Source organism: Ctenocephalides felis, unplaced genomic scaffold (assembly GCF_003426905.1).
Source record: "Ctenocephalides felis isolate EL2017-DRISC unplaced genomic scaffold, ASM342690v1 CF-g0.4_SCAFFOLD_03571, whole genome shotgun sequence".
Lineage (NCBI taxonomy): Eukaryota > Metazoa > Arthropoda > Insecta > Siphonaptera > Pulicidae > Ctenocephalides > Ctenocephalides felis.
Genome location: NW_020539725.1, coordinates 13,977,160 through 14,001,765, shown reverse-complemented (window position 1 = coordinate 14,001,765; position 24,606 = coordinate 13,977,160). Strand labels below are relative to the sequence as shown.

The following is a 24,606-nucleotide window of genomic DNA, read 5'->3' as shown; positions in this document are numbered from 1 at the left end:
AAATTTGACATTTGGTCGACCTTTTCTCAGGCTGCACCGATTTCAAAAATTCAAAAGCCATTTTATGAAACTCAAAAGGGACTCGCATTGGTTAGATTTGCGAGATGACCGACTAATCCGTTTTTTCAGAATTTTTAAAAAAATCTGAATTATTCGTCCCAGATTTTGCAAAAAACCTTGAAACGATTTTGATAGTTCAACAACTGTTCGGAAGACATCAGTTAGGAATTGTACTGATCAGTTTTTGTAAAAATCGTCTGGTCCGATTTCTAGTATTTAATTGTTGAAAAAATATTATAGACCTATAAGAGTCGTTTAATAATTAAAGGCCATCAAAGTTTGATATAGAAAAGGTTTACAAATTTTTCGTCACAATTAAAATGCTAAATCTCATACTTGTTTGACTCTGGTATTAAAATAAAAACATGGAAATTCTTTGCCTGCAACTTGTTTACTAATAAAAAAGCCATACTAATTTATAATTTGGATTATAAATGAAAAATATGAATTATTAAATTTGAAAAATACTTTTGCTTATAAATGTACCACTTTCACATATCTCTGAAACGTAATATTTCACATCTATGATAGTAAAAATGTTAAATATTAAATTTTCATTTTTATTGCTTTGCTTCATTACAAAATATTATAAATAATTATTTACAAATTGTACTAAGTTTCAAATATTGTTGATAGCATTAGAGATAAATTCCTAATAAACTGCAAATTTCTAAAAGAATGTATAATAGTTAGCTGCTGGGACGAATGTCAACACTGGAACACTTTGTTGAACCCTTTGGAGCTTTTGTGCTCGTACTGGTTGGACTCGCAGTCTCTCCGCTCGGGCTTCAGTTTCAGTTTGTTTCTGAGGTGGCAAGTATCCAGCGTTTTGTGGGTCAGTTTCGGCCGCGCCTGCACCTTGCCCATCTTCGAATGGGGTTTCTGGGGCAGGGTACTGGTATCCTCCTTGCTGCTCAGTGGTGGCCTCGGCCGCTGGGGGTCCATATTCAGGGGCGGCGGTTGGAGGTGGTCCGTATTCTGCTGGGGCCGCGGCGGGTGCTCCGTAATCAGAGCCTGGAGCTGCTTCTTGCCTCTGGAAGAATCTACCACGAAAATTCTTCTTAAATGGAGCTTCTCCAGCTACCATTGCTGCGGCTATCAAGACGATTGCGATTGTAAACTTGTTCATTTTGATATCGAATTTTTAAGTTTTTTTTACTGTAATGATTGATACGAAGACAGAAGATGACTGATGATTCTGACAAGTTAGCCCCAAAGTATATATAGTGATTTTGGAGGTGCGCATGATATGGTATATCTTGCGCAAGTGATATCGTGTTAATGAAAAAGAACATGTTCAAACGCATGCTTTGAATTCTAATGCTCATCGCTCAACAAATAACTGGAAATCATAATTGTTTTTAGGGTAATCGAAGATAAAAAAAATAATCATCGAATAATGATCCTGGAATTAAATAAAACTCATATGTGTATGAATTTTTTATGTTGCGATATTTTATTAACAATTAACTATAATAACAAATAATTATAGAACACTGCAAGGGCTATGCATAGCGTTTTTCAAAATACAATATGCTATAATTAGCAAATAACAACAATTTTTTTTATTTATTTGAATGTAAATTCAAATTTTATACATCTCAGACAGACGGAAGTGTCTGGTATTTAACTAAAAATATTATTCGTAAATAATCTTGAAAAATGAAATTATTCTCTATGATGGCAACGTCTAATTGTAAGTATAACAAAGAAAGTTTATTTAAGTGTGTCTTTTTTGCATTTATCATAGCGATCTATATAATAAGAGTATTAATTTATGATTGTAGACAATTTCGCGTAAAATATAACTATCCTTTGATAGCGTTTTTATTATTAATGCATTTAATTTTTATCATATTTTACAGAATCTATATCTTTTTGCGAATTTCACAATTATTGTGCAATATTTTTTCTTTTTTTTAAATTTTATTAGGCCTCGCTTACTCTGAGCATTTAGCCACCTACAACATTTTTATTTGCTTACATTCTGTACTAATTTTTATATCATATTCAATTTATATATATAATATTCTATATTCTATATACATAACATTCTTCTATATTCTATATTCTTCTTAATTTTTCTTCCTCTTATTTTCTTCAATTCTTGCTTTTTCATATCAAATTCCTGATTCTATTCAACTTCTATCTTCATTCTATTTTTTTTCTTTTAATATCAGAAAAGTCTAATCATTTTTCTTCTTACTCCTAATATATACAATTCAGCTATTCCAATTCTGTAATTCCCATTTTTCTTAATTTTAATTCAATTTAACAACACATTTTTTTTTATAAATTCTAAGTTATAGACAGGATTCGATCCAATGATCCCCGTGTGAATCAAACACACTACTAAGTGAGCTATGCTCGCCACTTCTGTAATATTTGTCAACCTTTTTAATGTTCTGTAATTATTCGTTATTATTGTCAATTATTAAAATCAATATGCAATATGATAAACATGTTTTATTTAACTCCAAGATCATTATTTGAATATTATTGTTTTTATCCTCATTTAACCTAAAAACAATTGATTTTCAGTTATTTGTTGAATGTTGAGCATTAGAATTCAAAGCATGCGTTTGAACATGTTATTTTTCATTAACGCGATATCACTTGCGCAAGATATACCATATCATGCGCACCTCCAAAATCACTATATATACTTTGGGGCTACCTGGTCAGAATCATCAGTAATCTTCTGCCTTTGTATCAATCACGACAGAAAAAAGCTTAAAAAATCAAAATCAAAATGAACAAGTTCACAATCGTAATCGTCTTGATAGTCGCAGTTGTGGTAGCTGGAGAAGCTCCATTCAAGAAGAATTTCCGCGGTAGATTCTTCCAGAGGCAAGAAGCAGCTCCAGGCTCTGATTACGGAGCACCCGCAGCTGCTCCAGCAGAGTACGGACCGCCTCCAACCGCCGCCCCTGAGTATGGACCCCCAGCGGCCGAGGCCACCACTGAGCAGCAAGGAGGATACCAGTACCCTGCTCCAGAAACCCCATTCGAAGATGGACAGGGTGCAGGCGCCACCGAAACCGAACCACAAAACGCTGGATATTTGCCACCTCAGAAACAAACTGAAACTGAAGCTCAAGCTGAGAGACTACGAGTCCAACCAGTACGAGCACAAAAGCTCCAAAGAGTCCAACAAAATGTTCCAGTGCTGACATTCGTCCCAGCAGCTAACTATTATACATTATTCTAGTTATTTGCGATTTATTAGAAATTCATCTCTTATACTTTCAGCATTATTTAAAACTTAGTTCAATTTGTAAATTATTTATAATATTTTGTAACAAAGCAAAGCAATAAAAATTAAAATTCAACACTTGACATTTTTACTATAATAGTTGTAAAATATTATGAAGTATTAAAGATATGTATTAATATTTCATTTACACAAAGTAACTAATACAAAAATACCTGTATCGAGTATCAAAATGAATTACGAGTATACAACGATAAAATTTTGCTGTGTATATGTAAGGAAAACAATTAATTGCAAGAAAGAACAAATAACGTAAATTATACTTTCATAAACATAAGATAACTTAAAATTATAGATCAAAATAATGCATAATTGAAACTATAAATATAGACAATTAATAAATTGGATTAGACAATTCTGGGTAAAACTTTGATTGCCTAACTTAGGAAAACAATTAATTGCAAGAAAGTACAAATAATGTAAATTACACTTTCATAAACATAAGATGACTTAAAATTATAGATCAAAATAATGCATAATTGAAACTATAAATATAGACAATCAATAAATTGGACTAGACAATTCTAGGTAAAACTTTGATTGACTAACTTTTAATTTCATTCCAATATATAAATACTATCATATCGATTATATCAGATTCACTCTAAACAAAATGTTTTTCTCAATAGGTTAAATGATTTTGTTTGCAAATTTTAATAATATATAAATACTATCATATCGATTATATCAGATTCACTCTAAACAAAATGTTTTTCTCAATAGGTTAAATGATTTTGTTTGCAAATAATATTAAAGGCCTGTATTCTTTTCTGCATAAAATTTAAATACGAATTTGATTATTATAATTTATAAAATACTAATAGTCTAAGAGCCAGTGAACTATTTGACTAACCTGTTTTCACAAAGCCAGAAATTTTTTTAATGATATTTTATTATCGGCCCATTAAGAAAATACCATTCTGGTAGTCATTCCGCGGTTGCGTCATCATCCCTTCAATTTGTGAAAATGTAAAAAAAAAAATTTTTATAACTTGCTCGCACAAGGCTCAAATTTTGAGGGTGTCTTCTTTTAACTGTTCAGAAAGCATATGTAAAAAGCCAGCCCATTCTGACGGTTGCAAGGGTCTGCCAGAAGAGTACATAATAGTCATGACGCGCAAGGGTGTGGGCGCATTGCCATACATAATTGACTAATACCCTTGTATTTGAATAATTTATACGCCATTTTAAAGGTCATTTTGAAAACATCGGTTATACCAAACTTCAACTTTGTATCTCACCTTATGGCCGAGATATCATTGAAAATATGCCAAAGTGGCCCCTTTTTCAAACTCAATTTTTGGCGTAACCATAAAAGATATCGAAAAAAAAATTACGTGATTCTACTCATATTGGCTTAAACCACATAATGTATAGTAATATATGCTAAATAATCCTTTATTATTAGCTAAAAAGGATAAAATAATTTTTCAATTAATGTTTTCGGATAGTGCGTTTTGTTCAATTACTTTATTATTAGCGTTATTTAAAAGCTTATTGTTTTCTCTTTTAGTACTGCAAATATGGTTTAAATCAAATTTGTGGAACACTTTGAAAAATTGAAGAAACCAGAACCAGTACACCCGCGCGTAACGCTAATAGTAGCCCGCATAGAATTCGTTCGGTCGGATGTGCGATGCGTTACGCGCGGGTGTACTGGTTCTGGTTTCTTCAATTTTTCAAAGTGTTTCACAAATTTGATTTAAACCATATTTGCAGTACTGAAAGAGAAAACAATAAGCTTTTAAATAACGCTAATAATAAAGTAATTGAACAAAACGCACTATCCGAAAACATTAATTGAAAAATTATTTTATCCTTTTTAGCTAATAATAAAGGATTATTTAGCATATATTACTATACATTATGTGGTTTAAGCCAATATGAGTAGAATCACGTAATTTTTTTTTCGATATCTTTTATGGTTACGCCAAAAATTGAGTTTGAAAAAGGGGCCACTTTGGCATATTTTCAATGATATCTCGGCCATAAGGTGAGATACAAAGTTGAAGTTTGGTATAACCGATGTTTTCAAAATGACCTTTAAAATGGCGTATAAATTATTCAAATACAAGGGTATTAGTCAATTATGTATGGCAATGCGCCCACACCCTTGCGCGTCATGACTATTATGTACTCTTCTGGCAGACCCTTGCAACCGTCAGAATGGGCTGGCTTTTTACATATGCTTTCTGAACAGTTAAAAGAAGACACCCTCAAAATTTGAGCCTTGTGCGAGCAAGTTATAAAAAAATTTTTTTTTACATTTTCACAAATTGAAGGGATGATGACGCAACCGCGGAATGACTGCCAGAATGGTATTTTCTTAATGGGCCGATAATAAATTATCATTAAAAAAATTTCTGGCTTTGTGAAAACAGGTTAGTCAAATAGTTCACTGGCTCTTCTACTATAAATATAGATTATTTGCCTTAGAGTAAACAGATAAAAAAACATAACGTAGTAAATAGATTAGAAAAATATTAAACTTTAATAATATATTACACTATATTAAATTTATAAATGAAAATCTCTGAAATTGACCATCCCTTAAATTGGTTTTAACTTCGGCTTTATATCATGATACTTGTGTGATTAAAGGATCCAATAGGATTGGAATTGGAAAATTATTCATGTTATTGTGTTAAACTGTTCAATATTTATTGTTGTCGAAATTAATACAATGAGTAAATATTGGTAGATATATACAAATTCCAAAATTTTAGGAATTCAATACCTTGACTAAAATTATTGACCTGCACCTCTGAATATCTAAAAGTAACATTTATGTATAAAGAATTTAAATGCGGTCTATTTCCGCGATTTTTTAACAAATAGGTATCTTTATAAATATCTAAATTTATTTCTATATGTTAGACGTATAAATTTTATACCTTTCTATATAATCGATCTACTTTACTACTATGGGTATGTCATTTCCTGTGAAAAACATTAGTGAAAGTTAACAAAAAGCTCTACTTGATATAGTGTTTTTGTCTTGATATTGTTATCTAACTATGCAATACGAATGATATAACGATGTATGGCAAAAATGGTTAATTAAAAGATTAATAATTAAGATTAAATTTCAAATTGACATAAATAACATTTAACATATTAATTTTGCTGTTTCAAATTAGTAGTATGCTGATGCAATCCTTGGTAAAAGATTAAAGAAGTATTCTTTTCTACAATTTGATTTATATTAAATTGCAAGTCGATATCTGGCTTTATATGGTGTAATTAGATGTTAGAAACGTCATAAAAACGATATCCCGTTTGGTTTCTAGTGTTATAGCAATAAAGTCTATATTTTCAAATATTTACAATTGATTACTGCATTAAATAATTTCATTTAATTTAAGACCTGTGTCTTTTCATCTGTGTTAAGCAAATCATAATATTTTGGGTTGGAGCTTATCTATTATATCAATTATTTACATTTAATAAGTGTAAAATTATACAAAGTTATTAAATTTCTTATTAAACAGAACGTTTTGAACCACCGAAGGGAAAATGTAAACCATAAATAATATCGGTCATCACACATATATAGTTAGATAACTTTTCATATACTATACGGAATTTTAATTTTAATAAGATAAAGCGGAGCTTGAAGGTCCGCGGATTAAAAGGTTCATCGCCGATAACTCAAAAACAAGTAAAGCTAAGAATTTTTCATTAACAATATTTGAAAATTCATCAAGGGAAAATGATAGCTAGTTGAGTCATCATCTCGATTCTTAAGACGTTGCTATTGAGAGATAAACGGCTATGTTTGAAAATCGATAAAAAAATATTTTCTCTACATGTTAGTTTTTTTGATAGTGAGCACTGCTGTTTAGTTTATGAGACCTTTATATAATCTTTAACTTTACGTTATTTAACTGCGTTAGTTAATTGTTAATTTTAAGTTAGATTCAACAGTTTTTTTATATAAACTCAATAAAAGCCTACACTTGGGTGGGGTAAAAAGGAACAACTGAACTTTTCTGTAAAAATCCCTGTAAAAATGTAGCCATAAAAATTATATTTTGCATTTGTTGAATAATGCAGCTATTATTTCGTGAATTTTCTTTGAAAAAAATATGACATTTGCTTCTGGACGTTCCATTTTACTCCGCCTATGGGATCAAAAGGACCGAGTGACAAATTTTTGAAAAAACAGCAAAAAAACACATCTAAAATGATGAACTAGCTGGATGTTTTACTGTGGGGACATAATTAGTCTAGTTTTTACAATATAATTGCTCTAAGTCAAATTCGACCTTTGTGTCCATTTTGTATATATATATATATATATATATATATATATATATATGTGTGTGTGTGTGTGTGTGTGTGTGTGTGTGTATGTGTGTTTGAATGCACTTTGATAGAAACGTATCTATATCCGTATAATTCATCTGCAACAAATAGGTTTAAATAATCAAATCGAAAACTATCCATAAATCTCTATAACAAAAATATATTTTATAATATAGAAAAAATGCCCTTGACATTTGCAAAGCGGTATATAATTTGATACTACAAATTATATGTGTATAAGTAAATTTAATAAGCACTTATAAAAAGTTAACGACTTTTTAACAATGGACCATTAGCTTAATATTTCTAATAGTCATATCATATATGACATTCGTATCGAAATGATTCCCTACTTCTAGTATCTATTTAAAATGCACATTATGAAATAATATCATTTTGGACTTTTAAGTAATTTCTTTATTCCCAATCAGTTTCTTTTTCAATTTTACCCTTGAGTGGCATAATTATATTCAGAATGTTTGCAATAATTTTCATCAGAGCTCTGTCGAATATAAAGAACAGTAATTAAAATATCTACTTAGAAACCTAAAAAAACAGTCCTTATGAAACAATTGAGCAACCGCAATGAAAAAATGTACTAATAGAATTACGGTGCCAGAAGTGATATTTATAAATACATTTTAAAATATTTTAGTATTTTAAAATTTTGGTTTGGCGTCTTTAAAATAAAAGGTATATGAATAGAAAAATTATAAAATACATAAATAGAAACAAAGAAATAAACAAAGAGATTTGTTGATTTAATATTTAAATTAAAATGTATGTTTTATTTTAATTCAAATATTGATACAAGTAGTAGAAAGTAGAAACCCATGTACATATATAATATTAAGCGTCTTCCAAATGAGTTACTAATACTAATTTTCAATGTACCACCTCAAAAAATAAACCTCCCTTAGCCTTAATTAAATCACTCACTGTAGTAATTTCTATACATTTTGTAAAATATAATATTAACTTTATTTTAATATTTTTATCATAGCTTGTAAAGTATTATTTTGATGGCTATTTATAATATCAATAAAAAATATTTATAAGCTAAAAATAAATAAAATGCATATCATTAATCACACAACTTTATTCACAAATTGCATGTATAAAGTAAATGTTTTATATTACAAACAATTTATATTGTCGTAATAATTAATGTTGAACATGCGATTATTCATAACTGCTAATAAAAGCAGAACTGTTTTATGTAAAACTCATTTTCATCGCTTCATTACGATAATTGCAGTCGGTATATTTATTACAGAAATAAATAAAAACTCTCAGTTTCAATATCACGCAATTGAAATTAAGATGTAATTATTTGAAATATAAAAGGGCATAGAGATCTATAAAAAAATCTAATCATCTTAGCAACTTGAACAGGGTTACCCTTGGCATATTTCTAAACTCAATAATCAGCTCACGTCGCACAAATAGACATTGCAGACCAAAACCTATCCTAAAACTACGTGAAGCATTGATTTGAAATCACGCATCGGCAAAGCCAATGTCATCTATTCAACATTGTATTCATTCATAAGATGATACACCTATATAAACCCAATCCGCAAAAACAATGGCATCAGTAAAATCAAACGTCTTGCAACACATATAACTAGCAAATTAAATCAGCAAAATCATCATGTATAAAATATTGGTTTTGGTTGTACTCGTAGGACTGGTGGCCAGCGAGGCACCACTCAAACGAAATTTTTCCAGAAGACTTGCACAACGACAGGAACTAGCACCAACTCCAGCACCAGAATATGGAGCTCCTGAAGCCACCACAAAGAGCCAAGGTTACCAATATCCTCCTCCTGAAAAACCTTTTGAAGACGGTGAGAGCTCAGGAGATTCCCAGACAGACTCAGGTTATTTGCCTCCAGAAGAAACCACTACAGGCGCAAACCAAGAAGATGGTTATCAATATCCAACACCAGAAAAACCTTTTGAAGATGGACAAGAGGCTGAGACTCCATCTACCGAATCTGAGGGTCAAGTTGAAAATTTCAGAGTGCAAGGATTAAGGACTGCTCGATTCGAAAAATTGAGTCAATCTCAAGAACCTATTTTAACGATAGTGCCATCTGTTGAACTCGTTAACATTTTCTGAACGTTTGTTGAAACAAACGTTAAAAAACTGTTTTCACTGATTTTTCCAAAAATGGAATAATGCTAAGTGAAAAATAATTTCTGGTGATATCAAGATACATTACTATTATGTAAGTACCTGAAACATTATTTGTATGTTTATTACTAACTACATTTTTATACAGTATCATAACACAATTTATCGTAACCAAAAATATACGTTTTGAAAAAAATATATGTAATAGAAATAAATGTTGTATATAGTCAATTTATCTAATAAAATTTGAATTAAATGAAAATATTTGGTTAAATAATTATGTATAAATAAAATCTAAAATATAAAACATACATATTAAACTTTGAGTTATTTCATATATTTTTCAGCATTTTTTAACTAAGCCCTGTGGTAAGTTATAGTAATCGTAAAAAAATCGAAAATGAAATTTCTTATATATCTTTACGTTTCAGAGGTTCCTGAATTCCTTAGAAAAAATGGATGTATGTATGTGTATGTGAGTGTGCATGTGTGCGTGTGCAGATACTAATTTTTGTCAACGATTTCGCAAACACGGATTAACCGATTTGAACAATTCAAAAAAACATTCGATTCCTACTGATAAGGATACGTGCTGAATAGTTTTTGGCAAAGGCAGGTCTAGCCGTTTTCGGAGATACGGAGCAAAAAGTGCCAATAAGGGTATTTCAGTTTTTGAGACAATGGAGCATCCGATTTAAATAACTCAAAACATTTTACTTGTATTGACGAAATGAAAAACTGGCAAAATTTTTGTAAAGAGAGGTCCAACGTCTCCGGAGATCTAATAAAAGAAGTAACTAGTCAGGCGCATGGCATCGTGCCTTAAGGCAAATTGCTGGAACTTACCAAATATTACTATACTATACGCGTACCAAATATTACTATTTTTTTAAAAACGATTAATATTAACGACTTTGGGCAATAATATTGTGAAAACCTAATCAATTATAAGTATAAGGAAATCATTGAGTACATAATTTATATCCACTAATAACATAAATTGATTTTGGTATTAATTTTATTAATATAGGTATTTATATAGTAATTAATTATTTATTATGATATTGAATATGAAATGATAAATATTTATTATGATATTGAATATGAAATATTGATATTATGATATGAAACTTATTATAATATAAGACTAAATTTGGGATATGATAATCTTACTATTATCATACTATTATATTATACTATACTATTATATATCATAGATAATTTAACTATTATCTATTATACCGTGAGATACCTATGCCATCAATTTCTCTATCCATACAATATTACAGCTAGAATATTATTTGCTAACTTATTATATATGTGTGTGTATGATTTTGGTATTAATTTTATTAATACCTACGCTTATTTATTACGATATGAAACTTATTATAATATCTTACTATTATCATACTATTATATTATACTATACTATTATATATCATAGATAATTTAACTATTATCTATAATTTAACTATTATATACCGTGAGATACCTATGCCATCAATTTCTCTATCCATATAATATTACAGCTAGATTATTATTTGCTAACTAACTTATTATATATATATATATATATATATATATATATTTCTATATATATTAATGTGTTATATTTCTACCTTACGCCCTATGTATTGTCTCTATCTTTCTATTGCCTATACCGGGGATTGAACCCGGTCCCTCTGCGTGACAGTCACGCATCTTAACCACTACTCTATCGGGTCCCCCCACTGAAAATATATTATGGAACACACTGTTCTTTCTTTGGTTCATTTTCTGATTAATTGAGTAACTAATCTCAGGTGACGCGACAACACACGAAAAAAGACGGTTGATTGTAGCGTTGAGGTGGTCGAGTGGTTAAGGTCGTAGCCTGTCACGCGGCGGACCGGGGTTCGATTCCCGGTAAGGGTGAAAATAGTATGTAAGCGAAATTGTAGGCGTAGGTTATAAATGTTAGGCGGTTTAAATGTAAGTGTAAGGATTGAGCGTATATGGTTGTGATGGTAAAGGAACGTACGGTATAGTAGTTATAAGGCGTATAACCACGTAAAATGCAATGTTTAGGTATGGTTTAGGTATTGGTGATACACATACGCGAATAGAAATTTATGATATTAAAGGTTATCGTATAAGAATTGCGAATGTTATACAGATTTAATTTATAAATATTCTTTCTTCTATACAAATATTTAGTTTGCTGGTTAGTTTTCTGACAAAAGCAGGACAAAAGTGCAAGAAATGTCGATTTAGTTTTTGAGTCAACGGAGCATCTGGTTTAAATGATTCAAAAAACATTTTACATTTATTTACTAAAGGAAGAAGTGATTAAATTTTTGGGCAGGTCCAATAAAAAAAGTAAAATATTCTCTGTTAAAAATATTAAATATCGGTATGAAAAGTTCTAGCAATTTGCCTTAAGGCACGCCATGCACCTCTAGTTTAGTCTTATATTATAAGAACAAAAAGTTCAAAACCATCGGAATCGAAAGGTGAAAGTTTTTTAGGTAAATTTGGTTATCAATAAACTTTATTTATACTAAAATAATTATTAACTAGTGGGGTGGGTGGCATCGTGCCTTAAGGCAAATTGCTGGAATTTCCCGTACCGTAACGAAATGTTCGAGGAATACTGAATGTTTTCAAATAGATTATTATAAATATTGTAACATTGTCTAATATTTATAAGAATTATATAAACTGAATTGTAAAGTTGAAATTATTTGTAAAGTATATTAGAACTATAGTCAGAATTAAAATTAAATCTGAATTATTTTCGATATACAAAAAATTAAAGAAAAAAAAAAGTTAAAACAATTTTTTTTCCCAAAATCAATTATTTTGTTAAGACAAGCAAAAAGTTCTTTGAATCAATTAAATCGGACGCTTAGTTCTCTCAAAAACTGCCATTTTTTGTACATTTAGCTTCGTATCTTCGAAATGGCTGGGCCTGCTCATGCGAAAAACTAATAACCACTTCTCCCAATCATTACTAATTGAATGTTTTTTTAGATCATTCAAATCGGATGCTCCGTTCTCTCAAAAACTCGATTTCTATTTTCTGCACTCTTTGCTCTTTATCTCCGTAACTGCTGGACCTGCCTTTGTCAAAACCTAATCAGCACATCTCCTTATCGATAGGAATCGAATGTTTTTTGAACCATTCAAATCGGTTGATCCGTACGCCCGAAAACGTGGACGAAAAATTGTATCCATACATACATACACACACACATCCATTTTTTCTGAGGTATGCCAAAATGTTCAGAAACCTTCAAAACGTCGAGAAATGTAAAAATTTTCAATTCCGATTTTCGGCCCATTACAATAACTTACCCTACGGGAAGTTAAAAAATAATGTCATTTGGCGGTCAAAAATGAACATAAGACATATGTACATCTTATCTGATATTTTATAAATATTATAATAGATACAAATTTTGTGTACATTTATAGGTATAGGTACGCAGTGCTTACGCGCTTTGATATTTCGACTCCAAATCAGCTACGCAGCGCGATTGCTTAAAAAAAATGTTTAAAATTTTCAAAATAATCAACATACGAAAAAAAAATTTTTCAAAAAAGTCATTTTTTTCAAAAATTTCAGGATTTTTCACAAATTTAATTTTTGCATTTTTTTTTTAATTTAATTTTCGGTACGGGAAGTTCAGGCAATTTGCAAGGCATGATACCGTGCAGTTATTATTAAATTATTTTTATGAAAAAATTATAGTTTCTTTGAAAAAGGCAGTTTGATTCAAGAATTTATATAGATGTAAATTTCGCCAAAAACATTTAAATATAATTAATTTTTTATATATATTTGAACAAAAATCAGACTTACATGTTCGTTCCATTGTGCTGGAATTCTTTAGAATTTATATTCTAGTGTTATTAGGAGTCAACTAAATAGTTTACTATTTTCTTTTATAATTTTGTGATGTATATTTCAAAAATGCCCTTAACGACTAGTTTCACTTGCTATTATATTGAATCAATCGTTTTCAATAAATACTGATATCCTACCGCATGATATCAATTTTTTCTTGAAGGTTTGCAAAGTCCATTTCTTTTCTTACGGAGCCACGGAAAAACTTAGATAATACAATATAACTGACTTGTTTTGAGTATCATATCTTATATTGAACAAGTTCATCCATATTTCATTTATATTCAGATCAAAGAGATTTCATTATAAATTGCGTAACTGGTGCAGCATTATCAAAGCTTCTTACAATGTGTGATTGCGTAACAAAATAATTAACAAACGTTTGCTGTAAAATCGATATCAAGAGATTAAAAGAATAACAAGTTCTTGTTACCGAAATCACCTTTGAAAATGAAAGTAAAAGACAAGAGATTCAATACTGCGAAACACACATCAAAAAATTATAATCAACTGATAGTACGAGCGTGAGTGGTGCATTTTCAAAAATAAGTGAAACGAGATGAATCAATAGAAATGATGATATAAATTTAATTTTTTTTATTAAAAAAAACGTTTATTTTGATTAATTTTTTATATCAATCAATGTTTCTGAAGTTTATGCTTTCTCGACGTTTCAAGTAATTCTGATTCGTTTCACACAAAAATTGGAAAAATATATGTATGTGTGTAGATTTATGTGTATGCGAGACAAAATTTAACTTTTGGTCGAAATTTTTGCATAAAGTACTGTACTAATTTCAATCGAATAAGTTAATAGATTTTCGTTTATAACCAAGTATCTAAGTTATACAATATTTTTTTCGTCTTTAATATTGGTCCTTTTTAGAAAAGCTTAAATTTTTTTAGAAACTCTGCAAACCAATATACAGGATTTACAGGACGTCATGTTTTGAAGATGTTCTAAATAAAGTCATAATATCAATTCTCACTACATCAAGAAATTAAATTACTTAACATTCCTCATTGTATTTGTTTTTTTTTATTATTATATTTAAAATTGTCAATTCATTTGAATTTAATATTACAAAATTCAATAAATATAATGCAGTGATAAATCTATGTAAAAATTGATTAGTGTGCGAGATGATTGGCCGAGACATTTTTTTAGAACTTGCAGAAAAGTGCAAAATTTTTAGTCCACGTTTGTACAAATAATTTTAAATCAATCTTGAGCTTTTATTAACCATTTGAAAAATATTTCTTTTGAATAGTTTTTATTAAGTCAAGCCATTTGAAAAGTCATTTCTTCTTCATTTATTTTGACGATTTTGATTAACGATGTAAGATAGAGTTTGTCGTATTAACAATCTAAAATATTATTATTTCATTTTGCATTTTTATATTATTAAATATAATATATTTGCATAAAATTTTAGAATAATGTGACGTCAAAAAATTAAAATTTTATCATAATATATTTGAATATCAGTTCTTTTTAAAGTCATTTATATGAGAGAAAAGTTCACGTGAGTAAAATGATGCTTAGCTTTAATCAATTTGAAACCATTTTCTTGGATTACCTGAAATACATGATCGGTATCAAAAAAATTTAAAAAAAATTTGATTGAATATTTAAACATGCTTTTTGCATGCCATAATATTAAAATATTAAATATTTGATTCTAAACCTCTTATAGGGATACAAAATTTACTTTAACAGATTTTAATTCAAATTTAACCGCTTGTGCTGAATTTTAATTCAAATTTCTGTGCTAAATATATATAGGGTAGGGCGTGCCAGAAAGATCCAATTTAACTTTGAGCAATTACATTGTGAAAACTGAAACAATTTTACCACAACAAATAACACATATCAAACAAATAACTATGTGACTATGTTCAAAAAAGCCCCAGCTAATTCTAGAATTCATTCTAGAAATGTTTTTTTGCTGGTTTACAAACATTTGTAACATGGTCTTTTTTTCGGGGTAAATTGGGACGGCCAGAAGGCAAACAGGTCTTGTTTTAATTTTTAATACCAAATGATAGCTACTTTATTCAACCAAAGCAATATATAAATTTCATGGATGCATTCTTTACAGAAACAACACTAATTTACCTTGATCTGGTATTTTGTCAGAAATATTCATCAGCAGAGACTGTTCTTGTGCATTTCTAATTTTATTTATTTTTAATATTTCGTATGTGAAATCGCTCATTTTAATTTAATTTACTTCCTTATTTTCTATTTTTTATTTTTTACACCTTTGATTTTGGTTTAGAAGGTGCCTTTTACCCTAGGTGTAAACCAAAGGTTATATAAAAAATTATAAACGTTATATAAAAAAACTGTTGAATTTAACTTAAAATTAACGATACATCTCACAAAACAATTAAATAATGTATACTTAAAAATAATATTAAAGTCTGGAAAACTAAGCAAACAGAACTTAGTTTCCCAGACCTTAGTGCACACATCTTTTTCCCTTTTCTTTTAAATATTGATGTTAAAAAATTAGTAATTTTACTGATTTTTTATATATCGGTGGTGGACCTTTTTATCCCCAAACCTTTAAACCCCGCTCTACCCTATTTTAAATAAAATCATAGAAGGAAGAAATAGACATAAAGATCACATAAGTGAAGAATGTGTAATCAAAATTTAAATCTACTATTTAACAGAAAACAAGCTAACAACGGAGTCGACTAAAATACTGTGTTTCTAAAAAAATAATTTAATTTCAGAATAACAATCGTATATCATTTTGGCAAAATATTCCACTAGATAATCCACTACATAAATCCAGCATCGTAATTGAAACCAAAAGGTAAAAACTTGTTCTTGATTGACCGAAGCCCTAACAGATTATAGCATAGATGCAGTCTATATATTATTTTATGGGCAGAATCATCAGACTTCCATAACTTACGTAACATAACGAGGCTACATGTATTATATTAGTATTCTGATGGCTACTGGCTTTAATAATATAGAATAAGCTTTATAAAAAATCTCAACTGAACTATGTATTCATATCATATCATCATACACACTGTATTTAAACCGCTTCGTGCTTATTAGGTGTAATCGCACATATACGGGCATGTCAACAATAAGGACTTATTCGAGAAAATCATCACGTGTGGAAAAAATTACTAGCAACTAGTGGTGTATGACATCATGCCTTAAGGCAAATTGCTGGAAATTCCCGTACCAAAAATTAATTTATTAAAAAAAAAATTGATTTTTGAGAATTTTTTTATTTTTGAGAAAAAAAACTTTTGAAAAAAAAAAATCTTTTATATTTTGAAACTTTTTGAAAATATTGAACTTTCGAAGCAATTGTGCTGCGTGGCTATATTATAGAAGAAATATCAAAGTTTGTAAACGCTGCGTCGCAATCTAACGAATAAACATTGGTACGGAACCCACAGAAACCTAAAAAAAAAATGTTCATTAAAATTGTTTATTAAAATCTCTGTAAAATATCTTGATGTACATATGTCTAATGATCATTTTTGATTCACAAATGACATATATTTTTCCTTTTTCATTAAATCTTAGAAAGTCTAGACCTGCCTACCCAAAAATTTTATCAGAAGTTCATTTTGTCCATACAAGTAAAATGTTTTTTGAATTATCAATCGGACGCTCCGTTTTCTCTAAAACTGAATTAATAATATTGTCACTTTTTACCCCGTATCTTCAAAACGGCTGCATGTGCTTTGGCCAAAAACTAATCAGATATTCTTTCTGGAGTTAATAATATATTATTCATTTGTACAGCTATCAGAACTTAAGGATTTTCAGGAGGTAACCCAAAGGTTGACCTATCTCTATTTGATGAATTTACTATTATAAATCTCTAGTACTGGTTAATGTTTATTGATGCAGCAAAGCTGCAGAAGAGCTATTTCAACTTGTACATGTATCTATCTATATTTTCAAATAAAAACTGAATTCACTACTACTTGACGTCAGACTGTCCAAGTCAGGTATCTAACATGAAACCTCTGATTGAAATCCTATAGCTCTAATCCACGGGATCAAATGACTACAACCCTTTATTAATTTCTGTTTATTATTTTCAGTTGTGCAACGAAGATAATAATTATTATTTAAGACATATATGCCTTGTACATCATTGATAATAAACATTCTTTATTTTATTTTTCTCCAGTAATTAGAACATAACCTTTCTATGAGCTTGTGATAAGCTTAACAGCGTTGCTTTTCAGACCGAAAGGTCGAATTATTTTATATTTGATATATTTTAATTTTAGGAATTTTTTAAATTCTGATCATATATTTTTTATTTGTTGCGGCAATGCAGGAGAAATGATATTATTACTTGAAAACATATTAATATCTATATTTTTACGAAAATTTCTGATACTATTGCTGCATGTTATAAAGCTACAATGCCAAAACTCTTTCTACTAAGCCACTCATTGATAATAAAAATCACTAGTAGATAGATAAGTTTTTTTATAAAAAAATATCAGATAAATAAAATCAAACAGGGTGAAGTTTTAATCCGCATGAAAACAGTAGTTAACTTCAAAACAGAGAACAATTAGCATTCAAGTTAGAAAAAATTAATAATATTAATCATAATTGAAAAATTTAGAATGTAACAAAAAGAGTGTCTGATCTATATAAGTTTCTAAAAATATCTGACTATTTTGAGTATTCTTCAAAAAAATTGATAATAAATATTTAATTAATAAATTGTACCTACTGATGGAAAGACAATGGAAAATTATTTCGGATAAACATTTCAATCAAAAATATTTGCATAAAAAAGAATTTATAAAAAATGAAATCTTATATTTATTTACTTGGGTAAACAAATAGAAAAATAAATGCATGTACGAATCTATTATAAACTTGTATATAAGTACATATATGTGAGGGGGCGCCTATTAATCACGTGAGAGAGTTTTTAAAGATTTTTGGACTCCCCCTCCCCATTGGTGATACGTGGTGATACTCAAAATTACACCTCCTCCTCCACCAAACATCACGTGTATTTGTAGTTGCGTGAAAAAACAAAATTTTTTGATATTTTTTTGAAAATGTTTGAATTTTTAAAAAAAAATCACTTAGAAAATAAATACACGTGATATATTACCATACTCCTCCCTCCCTCACGTGATATTTTGTGATTTTTTGTCAAACCCCCCTTCCCCCTAAAAATAACACGTGGTTAATGGACGCCCCTCTGATATAAAAAACCAAAACTGAAAAACGTGTTCGGCAAAACTTAAAATGTATAACATTGATCTAGTTCGGTAGTGAAATTCGATGAAGAACAGGCAGGAGAGACTGGGTGCGGTTGTGCCACTATTTTTTTTTTTTTTGATCAGCCATAAATTTGCTAATTTACCAGTTGGGAGAAAAGTAAATTAAATGGTAATTTGAACAATTGACTACGTGGAATTACTGAAATTCAGTCCTAAAATACAATGAATTAGGTATAAAATTAAATCATACAAGCGAGCAAGTCAGGGCGGTTGTATTGTAACAGGCATAAAAATAGGTTTAAAAACAATAGGTTTAAATTAAACATCAAAATACACAATTAATTAAACAAAGCGTATGAACAAAATATAACAATATATAACAAACCATAATTTTGTAATCAAAGTTAACAAGAAATCTGTATGAAACCTTGTTTATCTCGCATAGAAATTTTCTTTCGTATTTTGATAGTCTGAATGCAATAATGGAAACAAACATACTACATCTTTCCCCTTTGGATCAAATAGCTCTTCTACAGCTTTGCTGCATCAATGAACATTAACCAGTATTACAGATTTATAATAATAAATTCATCAAATAGAAATAGGTCAACCGTTGGGTTGCCTACTGGAATGCCTACCTTAAGTTCTGATAGCTGTACAAATGAATAAATATATTATTAACTCCAGAAAAAAAATCTGATTAGTTTTTGGCCAAAGCACATGCAGCCATTTTGAAGATTCGAGGCAAAAGGTGACAAAACTATTAATTCAGTTTTAGAGAAAACGGAGCGTCTGATTGATAATTCAAAAAACATTTTACTTGTATGAAAAAAATCTGAATAATGTAGTTGTTATGGCCACTGCCACTACCGTACCCTAGCACAACTGTACTCCCTAATATGATCAGCATCTTAAAAAGACCGCCGAAAAAAATAAACATATGCTTTAATAAATAAGTGATTATTAAATTTAGGTGAATGAGCCTAGAGAGTATTATAGAGTTCGCTTAATGAACAAATTAAAATTTTTGTAACGAAATTGAGAAATCATGTCTCATACTCAGAAGAATCGCTTATAGACATAAAGTAGCACATTTTAAAGTGAAATACGTCTCCATGATAATTAATTATCTTCAATCATCCATCTACCCACTGCCAATCACCACATCAGTACAGTACACTTACCGTATTGAAAGAACAATAATTTCTAAACTGAATTATATAAGCGGCTGATAATTTTCGGTTTGAAATAGGCTAATAACTCAGCACTGAAACAGGCAATGGAATATACATACATCTATAACTAAAATGGTCGAATGAATGGGAATATAATGGTTAGGTTAGGCATTGCAACAATATTATATGAACACGATGACAATAGGTCGACGACCCGTTAGCGCTTTGTTGTATATCGCCATTGTATCATTGTAAATTTGCTTGATTTAAATAGCCTGCATTATAGTTTAGAAGGAGATCTGGCATATCATAATATGCATTATTTACCAAGAAGAATAAATAGATATTAGAATTTTTTTATTGTTTCAATAGCAATCAGAACTCTTACTTTGCATGTTCTATAAGCTGTTTGTTGAAGACTTATGACCTAACGTATTTTTATGAGAGGCAACCCATCGGTTTACCATTCTTCTATGTGTGGAGTTTATATTAGCTCTTACGTCTAATAGTTATCATATGATTGAAATGATGCATCTTTGTCTACGAAGGACGATTTCCACTTGAAATTATATTGTGATCTATATAACCCCAAGTGGAAATTTGACATCAAAGTTGCCTGATGTCAGACTTGGCGGTAGCGGAAATCGAACCAGCGAACCTGGGACTAGTTCCTGCTAGCCCACGTTCCAACCGATATCGCCACCGCTGGCCCTTAAAATATTTCAAAAATAAAATTGTTACCTAGACCTAGACTAATGGGCCAATTCTCGAATAAAATAGCTAAATTATCTTACAAGTCTTGACGATCTTCCTAATTTCAGAGTCGTTCAGCTTTTTGAAACATCAGTCTCTACTAGAAGTTTGGAAAAGAAGACCTCGAAAAATACTAACTCTGCGTCATCTTTGGAGACATGAGCTGAATTGGAGAATAGCTCATTGGAGTGATAATTATTGACTTACAAAAATTTAGCACAATAATAGCATGTGTATTCTTTAATGAATAGCACTAAATAGCTCCTATTAACTTATTCACTCTGATTGCTATTAAAAATATGATAAAAATATAAATAAAAAAAATGTTACCGATCTCTTATGCAGAGTAGTCGCATGAATTAGTAGTCACAAAACTGTCAAAAAACTATGTCTATGCATTCTTACTAAAGTTTTTCACAATCTCAACTACAAAAACCTAACCTCCAAAAGGCACAATTACTAAAATATAACATTAGTCTGACTTCAAGCATGTGCTATTTTAAGTGCAAACATTTATTGTAAAACTTAAGAAAAAGAAACTTTAATATAGGAATCATATCCAAGAATTGGCCTATAATTGAATTACTATATCTTACGCAGAATTTAACATGCATTATCTATTTGCAACTGCAGATTGCCAGGAAATTGATTTTTCTAGAACTGCCATCTGCCAAAATTAATGTGACAGAATTTATATTGAATAAATAAATTTTTATCAAATTTTAATTGCTTTTTAGCAATAATTATGCTGGAATTACATTTTACTTATGGAGAGGAAATTTAATATAAATATATATCAGCATTTAAATGCAAGTTTCATTATATTCATATTATTTAAACTGTCAATCGTGAAACTTAATATTTTTTCAAAGTCAAATAGCAATAAGTTTTTTCCTTATTTTTTTCCTAGTTTATACATGATCACATTTTTTCTGAAATTCTATCACACTCAAATGTTATTGGACAAACACAAAATTATGTGTTAAACACCAACTAATATTAAGAAGTCAATATGTGCTTCTTTAATTTCTTTTTTTATTAATTATTAGTTATGATGTTCTTTTGTACAAGTTTAGTGTTTAATAAATTTTATATATTTTTTGTGTATTTCCTGATTTGATTACTGAAATATGACACACATTAAGTGTCGAAACGTTCAATAGAATAAAAAAAATTTTAATCTTTTTTTTAATTCGACGTTTGGGCTGCAAAATACTTCAAATATATATATATATATATATATGCATGTATATATATAGAATGTCCCAGACCTTAATGTCCTAAAAAAAATTAGAAGAATAATTATCACATGTAGTTTGGAAATTATGAGTATGAAAGTGCAACCTGGAGCTTGGGTTTATTGATTGTGAGTAAAATGCATTAGCAAAATCATTTTTTTAAAATGATAAATCGTTGGTGATTTGTAATAAGTCTAACCCTGTATCCCATTAAATATAAATAAAATATATAATTCACTTTGAATAAGAGATGAAGTTTTTAAACTAAGCGTTTATGAACAATCATTATAGCTCGAGCAGTCGAGCCTTATTTATATATTTTCCTATTTCAAAAGTTTGGATTAATAAGAATATATCAGCTCACCCACTAACAATACTTTAGTGATTTCTGTGTGTATATAAATTAATGTATACATATTGTTTATGACGATCAGAGCTCGTCTTGATGAGCGTGGGCCACTTTAAGAATTCGGTTGAATGAAATGAGCTTCGGGGTATTAAATAAAATGTTTAAACGATTTAATATTGTTTTAATTAAAATAAGTATTTAACTGAATAAAGTAAAAATAAACTGAATGTACATAAAAGGTAATACATGCATACGCATATACACATTCATATATTTGAATGTATTAATTATGAATCTAATAATATAGTGTAACATATTTTTTTATTTTTTTAATCCTGACTGTTCTTCCAAATTCAGTGGAAATTTTACTTATCCTGATATTGTAAATAAAAATAACTATAATCCTCATTACGAAGATTCGTTTAACACAAAACTATGTAACAAAAACAGTTTTATTACATTTTTGTAAATAAGTATTAGAATGTAACTAAAAGAACTATTTTTTCAGGAGAATATGTTTGGGATCTGTAGTCTAAAGTCTAACTGAAGATATAATGAATGACTATGGTTGAATCGTATGTAATTTTAAATATTATTTTTTTAAATTTTTATTGATGTTTGTCATTTTATTAGTAGAGCAAGAAGTTTTTTTTTGCGAGTATTTAATATATTTGTCGTTCCGGGAATAGAATCTGGATGAAAGCCAGGTATACCTGCCACTACTAAATCTTATAGCTTAGTTATGTTTTATTTACTGGCCTAGAATTTTAATTAGCATTTTGCTAAGTAAAATATATCTTCATAAATATTCCAAATATTTTATAACAATTTCGATCCTTAAGTCCATATATAATTAATTTTCCGTAGGGTAGGTTATAGTAATTGCAAAAAAAATCGAAAATAAAACTTTTTTATTTATCTTTACGTTTCAAAGCCTTCTGAATATTTTGGCATACCTTAGAAAAAATGGATGTTTATACGAATCAATTGATTTAAATGATTCAAAAAAGCACTCGATTGCTATCGACGGGGAGATATGCTGATTAGCCTCTGGCAAAGGCAGATCCAGATGTTTTAAAGATACGGGTTAAAAAGTGGCAAGAATGACAGTTTTGAGAGAACGAATGATTCAAAAAACATATCACTTGTATTGACATAATGGAAAACTGGTTCATTTGTGTAAAAGCAGGTACAGCGGTTTTGGGAATCCAATAAAAAATATGTTAAAAAATGTCAATTGGCAGTCAAAAATGATCATTAGATAAATCATGGACCACTCGTTTCTAATAGACCTTGTATTGGAGGAGATAATGATTATAGGAAAATAGATAATAGAGATAAAGCCCTATACAACATACAATTACAACTCTTTATATGGGTTGACCAATTTTGTGTATAGTTAATATATTCCATACTAGTCCACGCATATTACTAATATGATATTAGACTAATATGATATTATTAGTCTGTATTATTAGACTTTAATATGACATTAGACACCAGTATTACAGTTTTAGTTACAATACAAGCAAATTTCAAAATTTGATCTGTTCTAACTCACTAGGATATTTATAGATTGATTTTGATAATCCAAAGTGTTTTATATGAAAATTTGAATTTACATTCACTATTTTTGAAAAAATATATTATGGAAGCGCCGGGTATCGATCCCGGTACCTCTCACATGCTAAGCGAGCGCTCTACCACTTGAGCTACGCCCCCGGTATCAAGAATGTTTTGGTTCGACTTTAACAGAGCAAGAACTTTATAACGACCTGGTTTAATAAAAGTGGAGCAATCACCTTAATACCTCGAGGCATCGGATTTCAATTATTGCCAAATACACATTATACAGAACGCGTTCGTGTGCCTCGATAGCAAGGAGACATCATTTTGCGTTTGCACATCAAATAATCTTATTTCTTATTAGTTTGTATGATTTTTTGTGCCACACCGATCAAAACTAGTTGTTCTATAAGATGTGAACGATGCTTAAGTCTATTATTTTATGCTATTAGAAGGAAATACAATGATGGTCATTACTGACTGAGATTTATATTTTATGTACTTCTGAACGTTAACCCAACGATTGTTCTATCTAATAGTGATACGGCAATGTCCCAAAAGCTACTTGGTCTATGTTTTTAAGTGAAGACTGATATTACTACTGCTT

General features: G+C 29.4%; 1 non-coding gene across 1 annotated transcript; it reads right to left on the bottom strand.

Annotated features, from left to right (window-relative positions):
- Positions 1-24,082: 24,082 nt before the first annotated feature.
- Positions 24,083-24,155, bottom strand: Trnaa-agc. The gene has a single exon. It is a non-coding gene; the product is annotated as a tRNA-Ala (tRNA).
- Positions 24,156-24,606: the final 451 nt, after the last annotated feature.